Source organism: Somniosus microcephalus, chromosome 24, assembly GCF_052327205.1.
Source record: "Somniosus microcephalus isolate GS21.2 chromosome 24, FLI_Smic_1.0, whole genome shotgun sequence".
NCBI lineage: Eukaryota > Metazoa > Chordata > Chondrichthyes > Squaliformes > Somniosidae > Somniosus > Somniosus microcephalus.
The window spans coordinates 32,344,417-32,356,197 of NC_141010.1; the positions used below are offsets into that span (position 1 = coordinate 32,344,417).

The window sequence follows — 11,781 nt, forward strand, 5'->3', positions numbered from 1 at the left end:
TTCAAGAAGGTGCTTCACCACCGCCTTCTCAAGGGCATTTAGGGATGGGCAATAAATGCTGGCTTTGCCAGTGACACCCACATTCCATGAAAGAATAAAATTAAAAGATCAATGCCACTGACACCTCTCTCGACATGGCACATGAGTCACTTTTTTGAGGATTACTGCCACGGGCACACAGGAGGCTTTCTCTCTTTTGCTCGCATTTCACCCAGGGACCTCTGAAGGTCAGTCTCGTTGAAATGTTCTTTTCTGCTTCTTTCCAGTGCGCTGCCCCCTTCTTTGGGTGCCTCTGTCAGCTGCTCCATTATTTTAAAGTGTCACAAAATCTCACATGATTCCAATATTACAACTGATAGTCAATTCAGTCTTGCATAAAGTACATGACTGACAACTGTCTCCGGCTCCGACTTATTCCACGTGGATTCCAACTGAAATTCCACCCTTCATGTTTTGGATCCACCCAGGATTACAGATACCTCCAAGATATTCAGCGTTCCTTGAAACACTGCTCTTTTTTTAAAATTCATTTATGGGATCTGGGCATCGCTGGCAAGGCCAGCATTTATTGCCCATCCCTAGTTGCCCTTGAGAAGGTGGTGGTGAGCCGCCTTCTTGAACTGCTGCAGTCCATGTGGTGAAGGTACGCCCAGTGCTTTTAGGGAGGGAGTTCCAGGATTTGGACCCAGCGACGATGAAAGATCGGCGATATACTTCTAAGTCAGGATGGTGTGTGACTTGGAGGGGAACTTGCAGGTGGTGGTGTTCCCATGTGCCTGCTGCCCTTGTCCTTCTAGGTGGAAGAGGTCACGGGTTTGGGAGCTGCTGCCGAAGAAGCCTTGGCGAGTTGCTGCAGTGCATCTTGTAAATGGTACACACTGCAGTCACGGTACGCCGGTGGTGGAGGGAGTTAGTGTTTAAGGTGGTGGATGGGGTGTCAATCAAATGGGCTGCTTTGTCCTGGATGGTGTCGAGCTTCTTGAGTGTTGTTGGAGCTGCACTCATCCAGGCAAGTGGAGAGTATTCCATCACACTCCTGACTTGTGCCTTGTAGATGGTGGAAAGGCTTTGGGGAGTCAGGAGGTGAGACACTCGCCACAGAATACCCAGCCTCTGACTTGCTCTTGTTGCCACAGTATTTATGTGGCTGGTCCAGTTAAATTTCTGGTCAATGGTGACCCCCCAGGATGTTGATGATGGGGGATTTGGCAATGGTAATGCCGTTGAATGTCAAGGGGAGGTAGTTAGACTCTCGCTTGTTAGAGATAGTCATTGCCTGGCACGTCTGTGGCACGAATGTTACCTGCCACTTATCAGCCAAGCCTGAACATCGTCCAGGTCATGTTGCAAGCGGGCATGGACTGCTTCATTATCTGAGGAGTTGTGAATGGCGCTGAACACTGTGCAGTCATCAGCGAACATCCCCATTTCTGACCTTATGTTGGAGGGAAGGTCATTGATGAAGCAGCTGAAGATGGTTGGGCCTAGGACCCTGCCCTGAGGAACTCCTGCAGCAATGTCCTGGGGCTGTAATGATTGACCTTCAATCACCACAACCATCTTCCTTTGTGCTAGGTATGACTCCAGCCAGTGGAGCATTTTCCCCCGATTCCCATTGACTTCAGTTTTACTAGGGCTCCTTGATGCCACGCTCAGTCAAATGCTGCCTTGATGTCAAGGGCAGTCACTCTCACCTCACCTCTGGAATTCAGCTCCTTTGTCCATGTTTGGATCAAGGCTGTAATGAGGTCGGGAGCTGAGTGGTCTTGGTGGAACCCAAACTGGGCATCAGTGAGTAGGTTATTGGTGAGTAAGTGCCACTTGATAGCACTGTCAATGACACCTTCCATCACTTTGCTGATGATTGAGAGTAGACTGATGGGGCGGTAATTGGCCAGGTTGGATTGGTCCTGCTTTTTGTGGACAGGACATACCTGGGCAGTTGTCCACATTGTCGGATAGATGCCAGTGTTGTAGCTGTACTGGAACAGCTTGGCTAGAGGCACGGCTAGTTCTGGAGCACAAGTCTTCAGCACGATAGCCGGGATGTTGTCGGAGACAAGCCTTTGCTGTATCCAGTGGGCTCAGCCGTTTCTTGATATCATCTGGAGTGAATCGAATTTGCTGAAGACTGGCTTCTGTGATGGTGGGGACCTCGGGAGGAGGCTGATATGGATCATCCACTCGGCACTTCTAGCTGAAGATGGTTGCAATCGCATCAGCCTTGTCTTTTGCACTCATGCGCTGGGCACCACCATCATTGAGGATGGGGATAGTCATGGAGCCTCCTCCTCCCGTTAGTTGTTTAATGGTCCACCACCATTCAGGACTGGATGTGGCAGGACTGCAGAGCTTTGATCTGATCCGTTGATTGTGGGATCACTTAGCCCTGTCTATAGCATGCTGCTTCCACTTTTTAGCATGCATGTAGTCCTGTGTTGCAGCTTCCCCAGGTTGGCACTTAATTTTTATGTACACGTGGTGCTGCTCCAGGCATGCTCTTCTACACTCATTGTTGAACCAGGGTTGGTCCCCTGGCTTGGTGGTAATGGTAGAGTGAGGGATATGCCAGGCCATGAGGTTACAGATAGTGGTTGAGTACAATTCTGCTGCTGCTGATGGCCCACAGCGTCTCATGGATGCCCAGTTTTGAGCGCTAGATCTGTTCTGAATCTATCCCAATTAGCATGGTGGTAGTGTCACGCAACACAACGGAGGGTGTCCTCAGTGTGAAGATGGGACTTCGTCTCCACAATACTGTGTGGTGGTCACTGCTACCAATACTGTCATGGACAGATGCATCTGCGACAGGTAGAATGGTGAGGATGCGGTCAAGTAGGTTTTTCCCTCGTGTTGGTTCTCTCACCACCTGTTGCATGCCCAGACTGGCAGTTATGTCCTTCAGGGCTTGGCCAGCTCGGTCAGTAGTGGTGCTACCGAGCCACTCTTGGTGATGGACATTGAAGTCCCCCACCCAGAGTACATTCTGTGCCCTTGCTACTCTCAGTGCTTCTTCCAAGTGTTGTTCAAAATGGAGAAGTACTGATTCATCAGCTGAGGGAGGGCAGTAGGTGGTAATCAGCAGGAGGTTTCCTTGCCCATGCTTGACCTGAAGTCATGAGGCTTCATGGGGTCTGGAGTCAATGTTGAGGACTCCCAGGGCCACTCCTTCCCGACTGTATACCACTGTGCCGCCACCCCTGGTGGGTCTGTCCTGCTGGTGGGACAGGACGTACCCTGGGATGGTGATGGAGGAGAGTTTGGGACATTGGCTGAAAGGTATGATTCTGTGAGTATGACGATGTCAGGCTGTTGCTTGACTAGTCTGTGGGACAGCTCTCCCAATTTTGGCACAAGTCCACAGATGTTGGTGAGGAGGACTTTGCAGGGTCAACTGGGCTGGGTGTGTCGTTGCCGTGTCCGTAGCCGGTGCCGAGGTTGATGCCGGGTGGTCCATCCGGTTTCGTTCTTATTATTTTGTTTCCTAGCGGTTTGTTACAACTGACTGACTTGCTAGGCCATTTCAGAGGGCAGTTAAGAGTCAACCACATTGCTGTGGGTCTGGAATCACATATAGGCCAGACCAGGTAAGGACGGCAGATTTCCTTCCCTAAAGGACATTAGTGAACCAGATGGGTTTTTACGACAATCTGGTAGTTTCATGGTTACCATTACTGATACTAGTAATTATTCCAGATTATTTAATTAACTGAATTTAAATTCCCCAGCTGCAGCATCCTGAGATCCACGCTCAACGCCACGCGCCACCACATGCACGCTCTCGACCTGTCTCTTCAGCAGCACCCACCCACTCTATCTCAAAGCTGTCCTGGTCCCCAGTACCATTTCATCCTTCGCTTTAACAAAAAACTTTTTTTCTTCCTTTCAGGTATCAAGGATCGCAAGCTTCAACAACTCTTGGACACCAAACCCCCCCTCCGGAAACTTCTCCCACTTCACTTTCCTCTGACCTCATCCTTTCTTCCAATCTCACCCCCTGCTGTGTTTTCACTATCCCCTCTGCCCTTCCCCTCTCTGAGCCCGAATGGTCAGTCCTCATCTAATTTACAGGTTACAGCAGTACATCATCACTCTCACCCCCCACCCACACCCCCGCTTCAGCGCAGAAGTCGCGTGTTGCAGGGGTGTTGCACTGCAGAAACGCCAGAGGGTATTAACTGAGCTGACTCCCCCGTTCCAAGACGGGTCAACACTGCAGGCGATGGGCGAGAGGGAGTCCCGCCCCTGGGAACAACATCGTCGTAAATGGCTCCGAGCATTTTGAGGGCCACGTGTCTACACTATTCTCATGGATTAAACTGGAGATATGCCCATGAAGCTATTAATGCAGTTCTTTGGTCACTAAGAGGTGAACTTAAGCTGTGGAGAGAGATTAAAATTTGCTGCTTTCGCGCTCCCGCGTTGAGCCTTGCCTATAGGAGGCGCACGTTGGGCAACCAAAATGTGCATCTGTGCATTTTCGGATCTGCGCTTTGGTGCCGAGGCTCCGCTCCTGGGGCGCACCAGTGGAAATCGCTCTTCTCTGCGGGGGGGGTTCCTTCGACATCCGATAACCGGACTTAGATAGGCAAACTCCCACTCATGGTTAGACCAAGTGAAGATGGTAGTTTAGAGTAGTTCAATGTTTTACTAAATGGTATTCCATACTACAAGAGTAAAATGTTAAATGGGAATTCATAAAAAAAGCACCGAAAGAGATGGGGGGAAAAGTGTCCCAGCACGTAAGTGGATCTTAGAGAGTTAATTGGGAGAGACAGACTGTGAACGAATTGAATCATCCAGGCTGCTCCGTGTAGGCCGTTGACACTCAGCTCTACCTCTCTACCTCTTCTCTATGTTGTCAGACATACAGTTTTGGATTAGCTGCCATTGTCTTTAGTTCCTGCCACAAACTCCATATTCTTACCATGGATTTCATCTGTATGTCTCTATAACCCCTTTCGCTCCCTTCGCCCCATTATTGGCAGCCATGTCTTCAGCTGTCTAGGCCCCCAGCCTCAGTGAAATGCCATGGCACATTAAAGGTGCTACAATGCAAGTTGCTGCTATTGTTACATACAAACTACAGTGGGCAGCATCCTAGGCCCAACCATCTCCAGCTGCTTCATCAATGACCTCCCCTCCATCATAAGGTCAGAATTGGGGATGTTCACTGATGATTGCAGTGTTCAGTTCCATTCACAACTCCTCAGATAATAAAGCAGTTCATGCCCGCATGCAACATGACCTGGACGATGTTCAGGCTTGGCTGATAAGTGGCAGGTAACATTCGTGCCACAGACGTGCCAGGCAATGACTATCTCTAACAAGCGAGAGTCTAACTACCTCCCCTTGACATTCAACGGCATTACCATCGTTGAATCCCTCACCATCAACATCCTGGGGTCACCATCGACCAGAAATTTAACTGGACCAGCCACATAAATACTGTTGCTACAAGAGCGGTCAGAAGCTATGTATTCTGCAGTGAGTGACTCACCTCCTGACTTCCTGAAGTCTTTCCACCATCTACAAGGCGCAAGTCATAAGTGTGATGGAATACTCTCAACTTGCCTGGATGAGTGCAACTCCAACAACACTCAAAAAGCTCAACACCATCCAGGACAAAGCAGCCCCCATCCACCACCTTAAACAGTCACTCCCTCCACCACCGGCGCACCATGGCTGCAGTGTGTAACATCTACAAGATGCACTGCAGCAGCTCTTAGACAGCACCTCCCAAACCCGCGATCTCTACCAGTTAGGAGGATAAGGGCAGCAGGCACATTGGAACACCATCACCTCCAAGTTCCCCTCCAAGGCACGCACCATCCTGACTTGGAAATATATCACCGTTTCTTCATTGTCACTCCACCAAAATCCTGGAACTCCCTCCCTAACAGGGAGTACCTTCACCATACGGACTGCAGTGGTTCAAGAATGCGGCTCACCACCACCTTCTCAAGAGCAGCTAGGGATGGTCAAGAAATGTTGGCCTTGCCAGCAACGCCCACATCTTGTGAATGAATAATAAAATACTCTGCATAGTGTATCAGCTAAAACTCCCTTGAGAATAGCCAGCACTCACTGAGATTACTCACGAGTAGAGACTGGAAGAATGTTGGCAACCAAGGCCAGGTTAAATATCCAAGTTCACAAACCCAAGGTTCCTGGGAAAATGCCAGGCCTCAATTGTGGAGACTATTGGAGGTATTTCTTACACAAAATGAATAATTTCATGTCTACATTTAGTGATTTCTTTCAGAAATGTTTAACATTTGATGTTTAATAAAACCGCTGTTCTTAGGAAGCATAGCGGAGTGGGTGGGTAACAACATGACTGCTCATGGGTATTTGCAAAAAATATTTCAATGAATTGATTGGCTGCTATTGCGATGGCTGCCCGGTTGCCAATTGGCCATTGACTGTTCTTTAATGAATGGAAAGAAAGTAACTTGATAGATATTGATTTTTTTATCGACTAAGTAATTTCAGCCATTCAGTATTCTTGGCTGCCTGGGGACATGCCAGAAAGGTCCCCATGCAATAGTCTATTTCCTCGCCACAGATGCAAGTCTTTCCATCAGTTAGAAAGATATGTGTTGCCCTTTCAGGGAAACCATGTATCTTCAATAACAATGGCTTAAGTGCTCTAAGACTAAACATTCACTAACGAAATAAGTTCGGGACACATTACTAAAAAGGCATAATCATATCAATGGATATAACTTCTTGATATAGAGGCAAAGTTAACAAAAACAGTTACGAACGTTTGGGACCTACCCGCGACATCCAAGTCAGCCTTGAAGTGCAAAAGATGAGTGTGAATATTCCCTAAAACGTTCTCTTCAAGCTTTGCTCCATAGTTAACTCCGTCTTTAAAAAGAAGTGAAGTTAGTGGATACCCTGTCGGGTGCACCTTGGTCTCAATCACCCCATTGTTGTGGAATATGAAATCAAAAACATAATCATAGTTGCCCATGCTTGATATTGATCTTATGACCAGCACGTTGTCGGCTAATCCTCCATAAGAGGGGCGAGTATACCAGCCGGAATAGTGACGTCTCAGGGGTATTTCCCGATTTTGTTCAAAAACACAAATGGAATGTCTTTTCCGCTCTGGCTCTTCGCTGTCTAGTAAGTGAAAGGTGTCGATGTATGTTGCAGTATAGGGACAGTCCACGCCTCTCACAAGCTCATTAGAACATTTCCCAATTCCATAATGGCTGTCTAAAAACTTCGTCCTCAGTAAAGCTGGTGTATCCCCTCCATAAACAGAATTGACCTCCTGTATACTTAATTCATAGGCGACCCTTTCCTCCTGGAACCTGATATCAAACAACTGTAAACCAGTTACAGTACTAAGCCGAAAGGCAAAATCCCACCCAGCGTTCTGAACATGATTGTGGTGAACACGGTATCGTTGGCCTTGTGGGTGATACTGCAATGGGGCGATGGTTTTAAACTTCTGACGAGGTTTCAGCGATGCATAGTTGGGACCAGATTCATTTCGATGCAATGTTATCTTCTTCACAGACCCTCTATCATACTGATCTACCAGCTCACCAATACTGTCAAAGTACTGGCCATTGTAAAGGACTTTCTTCACACTCCACTCTGAGACATTCGTGCTGCTGTGATCCATCAGTACTTCAAACCCCAAAGGATGCAAAAATAAACCACTGATGTTTCTAACAAAGGGGAACCAGGTTTCTCTGTCGCCCGGTTTGAAGCCGCGAGGCGATGAGTCCAGGGGAGTCAATTTTTCCCAATCGGAGCCAAAACTTTCCCTAAGAAGTCTAGAAGCTTTCTCTAATCCCATTCGTGAAACGATCTTTTTATATTCAGCGGTTGTCACTGGTCTGGAGTTAAAGTTGAGGTTCTGGTATTTGTGAGAAGTAACGTTCTTATGGTAGGTTGGATTAGAAAGAGGTCCCACGATGTATTCGGTTATATTGGGGTCAGTTTGAGCCCCAAATATCACCACAGCTCTGGCTTCCTTCATTGGCTGAGCTGTACCCTCGTCTAAAAACATCAAGACATCCCTTTTATCGGGGACTTGCAATTCGATCAGGTAAATGAAATTATCGGATGGAAGTGCGTTACTGCAATTCACGAGGTTCACCCCAAGGTTCTGCTTCAGGTACTCCACAGTTTTCAGCAGTTCCTCAGATCCGAGATCTGCAAAGACTTCGCTCAGCCTGCTCTTCTGAGATATGTCGTAGATCTCCTTATATATCTCGGGGTTCTCGCAGGCTGCCGACCTCGACATCCCCACCAGCAGTATCCAGTTCAGGGCGATAATCGCTGCCAACGCCACCGCCAAGAGAACGAATAAAACCTTCAAATTCATGATGAACCGAAGAACTGGCAAAGTGTGAAACGGCCGTCTTGTTTTTAACTTTTTGTTTTAGCTTTGAGTAACTAAAGCGCAGATGTTTTACATCACAACTTGGAACGCCTATTTCCCAGGTTATCCTGGGAATACCATTCTGAGATCTGCACTGTTAACGCCTCTCAATCTGATTCTCAGTGAAAACCAAAACTACCGAATAACCCTTTCCCATCCTTTCCCAGTAAACTTCAATCAAACTTTGCATTATTCCCAATCAATGAACAGGATCTTTTGGTTTGTTTTAGATGGGAAAGGATATTAGGATCATTCAAATCTGTTTTATGGATTTCTACTGGGAAATTTGTTTGGGTTGTGAATCGGTAAATATTTCCCCCAAAATTTGAGGACCCCCTTCCTCTAATTGTACCAATTTTTAAAAAGCAATAATCAGGTGCAATGATGTACAGTTGGTAGATGTAATGGATGATCCTGTGTGTCAAGGAAGACACAAAAGGAAATGCTCATTTAAATTTGGTATTCATTAATGACCCAGAAAATGCACAATAAATATAAGTCATAACAACACGGGGGGACAGTGATGACAGAATAATAAAGTTTAACATGTTCTGGAAGTCAGAAGCTTAGGCAAATAACAGTAAAAGAACTAAATTCAATGAAATAAGAAAACAATGGAAACTAATAAATTGGGGGAGGTTATTCAACAACACTTAAGCAGAAGACAAGTGGAACACCTTTAAAGGTGTAATGCTGAACATGCAAGATAAATGCATTCTCAAAACTAACAAGCTCCGACTAAGTAACCATGATCCTAAATGGATTAAAAAATTAGAAGTGAGATAAAGATGGTAAATAGCCTGTACAAAGTATGCCAGGAGAAGGGGAAAGGGATGATTATAAGAAAATGCAGACACTTCTTAAAAGAGTCTGCAGAGGGGCAAAGAGAACCCTGGAAAAGGTTATAGCAGCTGAGGCTAAACATAACAATTAAAAAATCAGTAGCACAACAGTGAGAGGGCAGCCAAAGAGGTGAAAACCATAAATGGTGCAAATGACTTGAAACTGAGGATGAACACAAAATAGTAAATATTCCGAATGACTACAAGTATTGACAAGGGAAGACATGAGCAACATGCTCGCTCCAAACAAAGACATCGCAAGTATATTCAATGACTTCACCATATATGAGATGGAAGTTCTAGACAAGCTAAATTGGACTCGGAACAAATAAATCCCTCGGGTTATATGCTATTTATTCCAGCGTGGTAAGAGAGACCAGAAATGAGATTTGTGAGGCACTATCCATCATTATGAGGGAGATAATGGGCACTGGGAAGATAGCAGTAGACTGGAAACAGTTTAATGTGTCATATTCAAAAAAAGGTAACAAAATATGCACGTGGAACTACAGATCCATTCCATGTAAAATAATGGAATTGATTATCAGGAGTAAGCATTAGGATCATCTGTATAACATTAAACTAGTTAACGCCAATCAGCCTGGATTCAGAAGGGGAAAATCCTGCCTGACTATACTCCTCGACTTCTTTGAGGAAGTGACAACCCAAGTGGACTGTGATAATTCCTATGATATGGTGTACCTCGGCTTCGCTACCTAGATTTATACCTAACTAGTCTTGCTCCAACCAGAACCACAACACCATCTGGCTATCACTCAGAAATATAATTCCCTTGCCTTATCTTGCGTACAAAGACTAGCTGTGTACACCTTGCCTTTCTGCACAACTGAAATGGGCATGCATAAGGACATCAGGGTATTATCGGACACACGCACACAGACACTGAAACTTTAACAAATGAACATCTCCACACACTTTATAATAGCAATGGTCTCACTAGCAAAAGGACTCAGCAATTTCCCATAATTGCAAAATATACAGCGGCACAACACACTGGCCACCTTAACAAAATCTCACTGGTTTACACTCCCCCTTTGCCGTCCCCATAAGTATGAATTGGCAGATGGTATGACATTTTGCTGAGCAAGAACAATGTGAGTTACAACTTGAACCACTTGTTCTTGCTGTATATTCATGTTTAAACATAAAACCAACACCTCTCCTCCGTCATCCAGCTGGGTGGGACTGCACTTACCTGGTTCCATTCTTATCTAGCCAGTGGTAACCAGAGAATCACCTGCAATGGCTTCTCTTCGCACACCCACACCAATACCTGTGGTGTCCCCCAAGGATCTATCCTAGGCCCCCTTCTATTTCTCATCCGACGTAAGGGGTGTTCTACGCGGAGTGAACACACGAAAGGCTGCTGGACCGGATAGCATCCCTGGACGGGTACTCAAGGAATGTGCTGATCAGCTGGCTGATGTCTTCACCGCCATCTTCAATCTGTCATTGGCCCAGGCAGTAGTCCCTACATGCTTCAAGACCGCTACCATTATCCCTGTGCCAAAACAAATGGCTGTGACGTGCCTGAACGACTATCGACCTGTCGCACTCACACCCATCATAATGAAGTGTTTCGAGAGACTGGTCCTGGCTCACATCGAAGCCAGTGTTCCTGCCTCTCTTGACCAACACCAGTTTGCCTATCGTGCAAACAGATCAACGGAGGATGCAATCACAACTGCTCTACACTCTGCACTGAATCACTTAGATGGTAAAGAGACCAACATCAGAATGCTGTTCATAGACTACAGCTCAGCATTCAACACTATCGTCCCCAACAAGCTGGCCACCAAACTCCACACTCTTGGCCTGAACACTTCCCTCTGCAACTGGACCCTGGACTTCCTAACAAACAGACCCCAGTCTGTCAAATTAGGTAACCACACCTCCCCCCCCCCGACCCTGAACACAGGGGCCACACAAGGATGTGTGCTGAGCCCCCTCCTCTACTCCCTCTTCACCCACGACTGTGTGGCTGTTCATGGTTCCAACACCATCATCAAGTTTGCGGATGATACCATGGTAGTAGGCCAGATCACCAACAATGATGAGTCAGCCTACAGGGAGGAGGTCCAGCATCTCGTGAAGTGGTGCGCCGATAACAACCTGGCCCTTAACATCAAGAAAACCAAAGAAATCATTGTGGACTTCAGGAAGTCTAAAGGCGGAAGTCACACCCCCATCCAGATCAATGGGGCTGTGGTGGAAAGGGTGGACAGCTTTAAGTTCCTCGGAGTCCACATCACGGAAGACCTCTCCTGGTCCCTCAATACCTCCTCTCTGGTGAAGAAGGCCCAGCAGCGCCTATATTTCCTAAGGAGGCTGAAGGGATGTAACCTGTCACCCCTGATCCTCTCTAACTTTTACTGCTGCACAATAGAGAGCATCCTGACGAACTGTATCACAGTATGGTATGGCAGCTGTAGCTACTATGACTGGAAAGCCCTGCAGCGGGTAGTCAAAACTGCCCAACGCATTACCGGCACCCGGCTACCGACCATA

The 11,781-nt window shown here is 46.8% G+C and overlaps 1 pseudogene; it reads right to left on the reverse strand.

The window, feature by feature from the left end:
* Nucleotides 1–6,700: 6,700 nt before the first annotated feature.
* Nucleotides 6,701–8,425, reverse strand: LOC147101194 (amine oxidase [copper-containing] 3 pseudogene; annotated as a pseudogene).
* Between the last annotated feature and the right edge of the window lie 3,356 nt (nt 8,426–11,781).